This window comes from Juglans regia, chromosome 16 (assembly GCF_001411555.2).
Source record: "Juglans regia cultivar Chandler chromosome 16, Walnut 2.0, whole genome shotgun sequence".
NCBI classification, from domain to species: domain Eukaryota; kingdom Viridiplantae; phylum Streptophyta; class Magnoliopsida; order Fagales; family Juglandaceae; genus Juglans; species Juglans regia.
Window position 1 is genome coordinate 9364548 of NC_049916.1, and position 10792 is coordinate 9375339.

Here is a 10792-nt window from a genome sequence, read left to right on the forward strand (position 1 = left end):
TGATCATTAGTTACTAGTGCTACTAGCTAGTTGAAAGATCATTTGATCTCTATCGTCAACCTCCCAAACACAGAATATCTCATGGGATACGAGACTTATAAAGCAGTACTCATTATTTTGGTTCCAAATGGCCATAATTTAAAAAATAAAATAAAAGGTGTGTGTCACTGTGTGTGTGTGTGGAAAGTAGTGATTATCTCGTTTCTACTACGTCGGGTCTCGATCGGCCTCTTTGCCTTTTTAATTTGTGCACTCATTGCCCTTTGCTTTTTTGTATTTATTGCCTTATACCAACCTCACATGCACTCGGAAAAAGTTGAAAGAAGAAAGAAAGAAAGAATCACTGGAAATCCATGAAGTAGTAGAACTGGACCATACGTAATGGGCATAGGCCAGCCACACGCCTAGCTTGTGGACATATTATTAGGAAGGATAAGAAGTCCGGTACTGCTCGATCTGGCTTTTCTTCTCGCTGTACTTTACAAAATTCCACCAATACTTGTATAGAAAGAAGAAGAAGAATCGCTGACAAACAATCATGAACTGGGCCATACTAATATTGTGTAAATGGCACAGGGTAACCACACGCCCTGACATATTGGAAAAGGATAAGGATCGAACACGGCACGGGGCTCTTGCTTTTTTACTTTTTTTCACAACGTGCGCGCACCATGCCAAAGCGCGCTGGCTGAATGCTGATCGGCTTCCTGCATAAATTTTTCTGAATCTTTAATTCCCTTCATTTTTTTTTTTTCTCTTCCCTAGGGTTCAGATCTAGTCTACTTGAGTGGCCTTGAATAGTGTCGACGTTCGGGTCCTCATGTGCACAATATTAGTGCACTGCAGCTTGTTCATCATTAATTTCGTTGGTTGTTTTCAATGCTACCTTATGGCCCATCGATCGATCAACCCAATTGCAGCTGCACTAATATTGCTATTAATCTCTAGATGATGGCTGATCAATGGGGTCATTAATGCCGTACGCACATGGCTCGCAACCATGCACCTTGTGGAGTGCAAGCAGGTCGTCATAAGATCATGCCGAGCCGCTCGTACGTAGCCACGCGCGTTGTGAAGGCCATAATCCATATATGTGGATATAAATATGTATACGAATTAGCTAGGAATAGTATACATCATTCAATTATTCATTCTTATATCTTATATTTAATATAATTTTTTTTTTCACAAGGTGTAAATGTGTTTTTGATCATAAGATGTGCGCTAGAGTACTCACAACCACTCCCAAAAAATTTCTCCAAGTAATTAAGCTTTATTTATGACCTCTTAATAATTTAAGAAAAATAAAAAATTCAAGTAAAAAAGAAAGATCGACAAGATATAGAAATGAAAAACATGTAATGAACTATTATAATATCTCACTATAAGAAAAATGAGTCTTTATGATAAGTTATTTGCGATAAAAAAATTATTTGTGATGAGAATAGATTCAATTTGATTAGAAATAATTATTTTCATAATAAATAATTAATAGTAAATAATAATTCTTCTTGTAGTGTTTAATGAAAGAAGTATTAAAAAAAAAAAGCGTAAAATATTCCCTCGATGTTGTAATGGTCGGCGAAGGCATTAATTATATATAATTTTTATTTACCAATTTAAAATATTATATATGTCATATTATTTTTCCATTACGGAAAAATATCCGTTCGAAAAAGGAAAGGGGAGAATCCTTATATATTGTCAAAAAGAAATAAATGAAATAATGCCTAATTAGGTATGCCCTAATATATGAATTAAATTAAAAAAAAAGTAAAAAATTGAACAAGTCATGTATAATTAATATTATATAAATATATATTCGATCGTAATTAATCCATGCATGCTATCAAGGATCGATGTTACATCCTAGATGAGTGACGAACCTAATTAATGTTATATTTAGGATTGATTTGGATTTAGAGATAATATGAGATAGTTTTAGATGAAAAATAAAAATTAAATTAAATATTATTATTATTATTTAAAAAATTAAATTAAAATTAAAAATAATTAAATAATTTATTATATTTTATATTAAAATTAAAAAAAATTATAATAATGAATGAAATATTTTCAGAATCTATACGGATCTCAAGCACAAGTGCTTTGGATTCTAGATGCATAGCTGCAAAACTCATGATGACGATAAAAATAAAATATAAAAAAAAAAAAAAAAAAGACTAGCGAAAAGCTGCGTAGACAAATATTTTTTATTTAGGCATGGGCTAGTGCTCCTTTTGTATTCGGGTGCACGCATTGCACATCTTTTAACGTGCATGCATTTCCCATCTTTAAAAGAACAGTACCTCTTCTTACAATTAAATAATAATATTGCTGCTTATGTTACTAAAGAAGTAAATATAAAATACTTAAAGTTTAATCCAAGGAACTCATGAGTCATGAGCTGGCCCTCCCTCTAATTAATATATTTGAAAATAAAAATCTATGGCTGCTAAAATTTACTTTCAATATGGATTAAAATTTCAGAACATTACATTTTTATATAATTTAAAAGAAATAAATTTAATCAACATAATCATATAATATAATTAAAAATATATTTAATTTTATAAAACCAGTTCCTATTTTAATATAAAATTATAAATCAATATTCTCCTTAAAATTTGCATGATTTATATCACACTTAATGCTACGAAAAGGGGCCTCACATCATTAGCCGCCCACCATCAATTTCCCATCATATTTTTCTTATTTTAGATGGTTTTTTTATTGTTTCCTTAAAAATAATAATAGAGAAAAGCAGACTTTATTATTTTGTCACGTTCATAGCCTACACGTCACATATGTCTATATATATATATATATATATATATATATATATATATATATATATATTATAAACCGGTCGGTCCGGACAGGAGAAACCGACTAGACCGACCGGTTCGGTCCGGACCGGATCGGATTGACCAAATGCATAGTCGGTTTCGATCCAATAAATAGGAAAATTTCGATCTTCGGTCCGATCTTGGGGTGGAGATTTCTCAGACCGGACAAATCGAATAAAAAATAAAAATAAATAAAATATTATATATATTATTTATATAATAATTATACAATTAACAATATAAAATTTTAAATATATTATTAATACTTGTTAATATTTTATAAATTAACAATATTTTATATATATCTTCATCTAACCTATCACTATTAACAATATAAAATTTTAAATATGTTATTAACACTTATTAATATTCTATGAATTAACTAATATATAATATCAATTAGTTAATTATATAGTAATTATATAAATTAATAATGTAATTTTTATTTAATTTATTATCATTGACCATATAAAATATTTTTTTATTGAATTTGTTACATAATACATATTAATAAATCACTTAATTTAATTTAATATTTTAAATAAATTTTTTTATTAATTGATTTTAAAAAAAAAAAAATCGGACCGAATAGACTGACCGGACCGGACCGGTCCAGTCCCTATGGGAGTTCGGTCCGATCCGGTGATGGACCGAAAATATTCGGTTCATCATCGGACCGGACCAGTTTACGCCCCTATATATATAACTCATTATCTTCAAACCACATATCACACATAATTTTTTAATTTTTAATTGTTGTGAATTTCCAGCCAAACATGATGGTAATGGCAAGCTCGTTAACATAGCAACAAAATACTAGAATTACATTAAATACAAAAGAATAAAGAAAGATATAACAATGATAGGAGAAGAAACCTATTGCAGATACCTTTAATTTATTCCATATGCTGGAGAATTGCTATCCCATATCACACAATTTTATTACAAATGCACTATAAATTGATGTTGTGCATTGAGATGTGAAGCTGGCTGTCACTGTGTCACATGAGTTGTAAATAAATAAGTTTATTTGACAAGTCTTTCAAATAAGTAAGTCTATTTCTTTATAATGGTAAAAACAAATTCAGCTCAATTCATATATTTAATAAATTGTTTGTTGATATAAGCTTGTTATCGCTATTAAACAATATACAGTTTGTACACTAACAAAATCAGAGTCTTTGCTTTTTGTTCTCTCTGGAGTAAGAAGAGTCAAAATAGAGAGTCTCTCTACTCCCACTGGGTAGAGAAGGTATTCAGTCATTTTCTACTTTTTTTGGGTAGATTACGATAGTGAGAGGGGTGTTTCTTTAGCAGAGGCTCTGCAGTATGGAGGAATTGGGAGAGGCATGGGAATAGATGTCGCTTATTAATGATCCTGAGAAGGAAGGAATAGAGGTCATGGCCATGGAGGGGGAAGGATATGGGGAGATGGGGGAAAGGAGTCTAATTGTCAAGATTCGTATGGACAGACGTATCGGAAAAGAGGTAGTACGTTCCACTATGATGAAAGCGTGGAGAGTTGGCAAACCTGTAGTTCTCAAAGAAATCAAACTAAATATTTATGTGATTACGTTTGTTAACACCAGAGACAAGGATCACGTATTGGAAGGGAGGCCATGGCTATTTGACAATAGTACGTTGGTGTTAAACCCGTTTGATGGATCCACCCATCTGGACAAACTTACTTTTGACACTGAACTATTTTGGGTTTAATTACACAATTTACTAATGTTGTGTATGAATTTTCAGATTTGGGAACAGATTGGGAAGTCGTTGGGGAAAGTAGTAGAGGTGGACACGCCAGAGGATGATATTAGTTGGGGAAGCTACCTACGAGTGAGAGTGGAATTTGAGTTACACCATTCATTGCCAAGGGGATGTACGCTCACTTTCAAAACACTAACATGTGGGTGCCATTGAAATATGAGAAATTGTCAAAGTTCAGCTTGAGGTGTGGTAAGATGTTACATGGGGAGTAGGGCTGCTTAGAGATGAATCAATCTACTAGCAGAGGAAAAATGAAGGAAAATCAATATGGGTCATGGTTACTAGTGGGCAATGGAGGAAGGATTAAAGGGGTAAGTTCACAATTTAGTGGGCATAGCTTGAAGGCAGAGCCGAAGGGAGATCAGAGCAGCCATCATCCGATAGCGAATTCCGGTACCGAAGGGAAGGATGAAGATGAGGTTGAGAGCGAGTGGGGTTGAGATAAGGTGGTTATGGAGGCCGTGATTTTAGGAGAAAGTTGTGAGTAAGTTACTAAATGTATAGAAGAGAATGATATTAAAAAAGAGATGAGTATAAGGAGATTGGCGGAGAGTAAGAAGGAAACTCAAGGGCAAGAAGGATTATCATCTATCCAAAAGGAGACGAGGAGATCAAGTTTTGGACAAGGAGAGGAATTGGGTCTAGATTCAATGGTGGGCTTTGACAAAAGAGGCCCATTGTTATCTGAAGACCAACAAAGGATGGTTGTTGGAATTGGAAGCCACCATTTATACCAGAACAACGACAAGCAGCTCGGTAGTGGAAATGTTGGTGGGGAAATGAAAGTGACAACAACTAGAAATTCTTGGAAGAGAAGAGCGCGATTACAAGGAAAGTCAGATAAGGTATCTTCTCTATCTTTGGATAGGAAAAGAGGTTTGTTTTTGTGAGCTGAATTTGATGATGACAGGTTGGGTAAGAAGAGCAAAACAGTACGAGTTGGGGAGGAGTTTTCTTTTCTTTGTTTGATGAAGAGGTGGATGTTGATGTTCAGCCCTACCGAGAGCCATGATTCTGTTAAGTTGGAACTGCTGAGGACTTGAGAACCCTTGATTAGTTCAAGACCTTTACCAGTTGGTGAATAATTAGTGTCCTGAGATGGTTTTCTTAATGGAAACCTTACTACAGAATTCAAAGCTAGAAGGATTACGAAGAAAGTTAGGTTTTGAAGGATGTCTAGGGGTGGATCCAATTGGAAGGAGTGGGGGTTTGGCCATTTTGTGGAAATAGTATGTTAATTTTGAACTTCATAATTTTTCTACAAGATATATTAGTGGGTGGAGAAAACCTAGGGACCGGTTGGGCTTATAACCTACAAATAACAGCCCTCCAATAGTTGGTTGCCACGTAGGCTTCACAACTTAGTGATGGTGTGACTGTGCTTCACCCGATTCCTCGCCATCCCCTTCGCTCGTCTTGCATGAAAACGAAAGCTCTTTGTCACTTACAGTCCCGCTTAGAATTTATAAACTTGTTGCTCTGTGTAAATTGAAGACTTGTATATTCATTTGTCTTGAGAAATATTCTGAATAGATAGAACTATTTAAAGAACAAAAGAGCACTACACAAGTTGGGCACACCAACAAACAGGTGGTGTGTTTGTTGGTGTGCGTTAGTGCTTCTAGACCCAGCGTAAGATCATCACAACAGAAAATACTCCTTTATACAATTCACAACAAAATGAAAACAGAATTAAAGAGAAGATATTCTAGAGGATTCTGTTGACAATGATGATTGGAGATCTTGTTGTGATGCTGAGTTGGATTCTTGCGCAGAGGAGGCCTTGTGTGGAGCTGACTTGGAGACAATGGCAATTGTAGTGCTTTCACTCTAGATTGATGGTGTCGATCGAATATTGCCATGCTAACATATAAGATGAAGTTGTGCTGTAGAGGGAGTTCAATATTTGGAAGAAAAAGTAAACAAAAAGGCATAAGGAAAATGTAGCGAGTAATCCATTGCCCAAAAAAAGAGAGAAATGAGCCATTGTATGCACGATTGTTTTAGTCAATTTTGAAGAAACATTGGATTTGAGATCTCTCGATGTGTTTGTACGTAAAATGTAAATTGGAGAGCCAGTTCAATATTTGAAAGAAGTCATAAGAAATCCCATAGCACTCGATGGACTGTTTCTGGAACGAAAAAAAACATGAGAGAATCGTACCATTTTCCGACGGAAGAGTTCCAAATCTCACAGCGAGCAGTGATTGTGAGAGTTGGATTTCGGTTGAAACCTGTCGACGTTGGACTGGGAGGTGGCAGTGGAACAAGAACAACTTTTGGGCGGCGGAGCAAAAAGATGGAAGAGATGAGCTTTGAATCACGATGGTGAGGGCTGCATCGATGAAAGCGATGGTGAGTTTGATATTGAATCAAGACAGAAGGGAGGGGCTTTGGTGACCTAGGTATGTGATTAGCTGTGAGTGCATCTATTCTCTATTTGGTGTGATATTTGATGTGGCATCTCATAATAGGAGGATTGTTTCTCTAATAAAAACAGCCGGACCACTCCAAAGCGGCCCTCTAGTGGGTGGGTCAGTGTAGATAATCAATCCAAGAAATGGCTTTGGACACGTTTTTATGGATACCCTAAGACTAGTAAGAGACATTGGTCGTGGAATTATTATCAACAATCAAACCAGGAGGAAATGTAACATGGTGCATTACAGGATATTTTAATGAAATTCTGTGGAGTAAGGAAAAGGTGGGGCGAGCAAGACCTTAGAATTAGATGGTAAATTTTAGGGAGGCTCTAGAGAACATCAGAACAATCAATTATTTGACCTGGGATACACAGGGATTCTTTTACATGGAGTAACAATCAGGAGGGGGAAGGTTTCATAAAAGAAAAATTGGATAGGGTTATTGCCAATGTAGAATGGAGAGACATGTTTTCATAAAGTAAAGTAGAAGGCTTAGAGGCAAGATACTCAAACCACAAACCTTTTACTTATGTCCTGTAAAGGGAAGTGACAGTCATGAGAAGAAAAAAGAGGTTGTTTAGATTCGAAGCTAGCTAGCTCAATGATGAAGAGTGTGCAAGAATTATAGAAAATGAGTGGAAGGTCAAAGCTAGACTAGTTGCAGCTATGACAGAGGTTCAAGAGTCTCTAGTATAGTGTAGTGAGGCGTTTACAAGGTGGAGTAGAAGTAGAGTACCGGTGAATGAAGCTACTATAAGAGAAACGTCTAATATGTTGAAAAGGTTACAAGAAGAAGAAGGCCTTAATAATGTGGAAGAAATTAAGCAGTTATAAAGGGTAGTTGGCAGTTTATTAGAGGAAGAAAATATGAAATGGAGGCAGAGGGCCTAGAGCAATTGGTGCAAAATGGGAGACAGAAATACCAAATTCTTTCACGCTTGTGCTACACAAAGAAGGAAGAATAATAACATAATGAAGATATGTGACAATCAGAATCAGATTAGAATAGGAGAGGCAGGTATAAGGAAAGCTTTCTAGGATCACCATGTGGAGGTATATAGATCATCAAATCCTGAAGATGGGGTAGTTATGGAATGCTTAGGTGAGGTGGAAAGCAGAGTAACAAAAGCAATGAACATGAAACTGCAGAAAGAGTTTACAAGAGCTAAAGTCGAAGAAGCACTCAAGGATATGCCCCTTCTAAAATTCCCAGAACTTGATGAGTTTGGGGCCTATTTCTACCAATCTTATTGGAGTATGGTGGGTGATGAGGTAAGCAAGGTTGTTCTTGATTTTTTAAATGGTGAAAGATTAGATAAATCCTTAAATGCAACACATATAGTCTTGACTCCTAAAAAAGGAAATCATGAGGGGGTTGGAGAGTATAGGCCTATTAGCCTATGCAATGTTTTGTATAAAATTATTACAAAAACACTAGCTAATAGACTTAAACATGTTCTGCTAGAAGTGATTTCCCACAATCAAAGTGTTTTTATCCCAAGAAGGCTCATAACAGATAATATAGTTATTGCCTATGAAGTTTTACACTCTATGCAATTTAGGCAAAGAGGGTAGTATGACAATTAAATTAGACATGGTAAAAGCATATGATAGAGTGGAATGGAAATTTTTAAAGGGTATTATGAAGAAACTAGAGTTTGGAAAGAAGTGGATAGATTTAATTATGCAGTGTAAGTACTGTCCATTATTTAATTTTGATAAATGGACAGCCAAGAGATGTTATTATTCTCACAAGAGGGCTAAGATAAGGGAATCCACTATCCCCCTATCTCTTCCTTTTGTGTGTTGAAGGTCTCACTGCTATGATCAATAATGCAGAAAGACAAATGTGGATCAAATGTGTTTCAATAGCAAGAAGGGGAACTAGATTAAATCATTGCGTTTTGCAAATGATTGCATCATGTTTTATAAAGCAACTCTAGAAGATTGGGAATGGCTGAGGAACTATGGGATATATATGAAAGGTTATCGGGACAAAGGCTGAATTTGTAGAAAACCTCAATAGTTTTCAGTGGGAACACAAGAATAGATACTAGAGAATTGATACTAAGAAAGTTAGGGGCTAGAGCAAGTGGAGATTTGGAAAAATATTTAGGTCTACCCACAATGTTGGGCAGATCTAAGTACAATTCTTTTAGGGGTGTTAAAGAAAGAATATGGAATAAAATTCATAATTGGAGGAATATGTTTTTGTCACAAGCAAGGAAAGAAGTACTCATCAAGTCAGTCCTTCAAGCAATACCAACCTATCTATGAGTGTGTTTAAGTTTCCAAAAAGATTGTGTATAGAAATCTCATCTCTATTGGCAAAGTTTTGGTGGAGTAATCTGGAACAGGAAAAGAAAATACAATGGAAGAGGTGGGAAAAGGTGGGGGAGTCAAAGAGTATAAAAGGGTTGGGATTTAGGAACAAGGTCTGTTTGAATCAAGCTTTGTTGTCCAAGCAAATATGGAGACTCATAAATAATCCTCACTCTCTAACTACAAGGATTATGAAGAAAAAATACTACAAAGATGGGAACATTTTGAAGGCAAGGTTAGGGAAAGGCCCATCTTATCGTTGGAGGAGTATTTGGGGGGGAAATGTCTCTAGTTAAAGCAGGTATGAGATGGAGAGTTGGAAACGGGAAAAAAATAAGGATATGAGGGGATAATTGGTTGCCTACTCAGAGTACTTTTCAAGTGCAATCACTAGTGAAGGTTCTGGACTAGGATGCAACTATTAGTGAGCTGATTAATCACCATGATAAGAGTTAGGATGAAGAGCTAATCCACCAGGTGATGAATGAAGAAGAAGTAAGAACTATATGTAGTCTACCTCTAAGCAATCTAGGATCTAAAGACAAACTAATTTGAGGGATGAGTAGAAATGGAATGTATAGTGTAAAGAGTTCATATTACTTAGCAATTCAAATGAAGAAGCAGATGGTGGGAGAGCAATCAAATATTACATTGATTGAGCGAAATCAGGGTGTCAATGCATATGGAAGATGAGACTGCCAAATTTAGTTAATATTTTCATATGGAAAGCAATAAATGAGGCAATTCCCACGAAGAGAAATATGTTTTATAAAAGAGTAATTGACTCAGCCTTATGTCCTATCTGTGAGTAATCAGAGGAAACAACATGTCATGCATTATGGAGCTATGGGGCTGCATCTGATGTCTGGGTAGAACAACTAAGTGTGCTACAAAAGTGGAATAGTGCAGAGGAAGATTTCAGTAGTGTATGGGAGAGATTGTCCTCAGGCTTACATATGCAGAAGTTGGGAGAGGTAGCATGTGTTTTAAGGAAAATATGGTTTAGCAGAAATAAGTTCATATTTGAGAGGAAATTTGAGAGTCCAAGGGTGGTGTACAGCAGTGCCCTATCTGAGTATGAAGAATTCCAGTAGGCTCAAGAAGATGTTTCTCTTGTAGATAGAGAACTTGTTCTAGTAAGTAGAGAGGGTAGATGGCAGAAACCAGAGAAAGGCATGGTGAAGGTCAATTGGGATGCAGCATATGAAGGAGATACCTGCAAAATGGGCACAAGAATAGTATCCAGGAATTCTAATGGTGATTTACTAGCAACCTTATGTAGGCCCCAATTACATGCCAGTATTAAATCTGCCAGTATTAGCTGACATCTACCAGTAGAGCCCTTTTATGTAGGCCCCAATTACATATAAAGGGCTCTAATTTTCTACAAGGAGATTGGCCTTATTGAGGTAGAGTTTGAAAGGAATG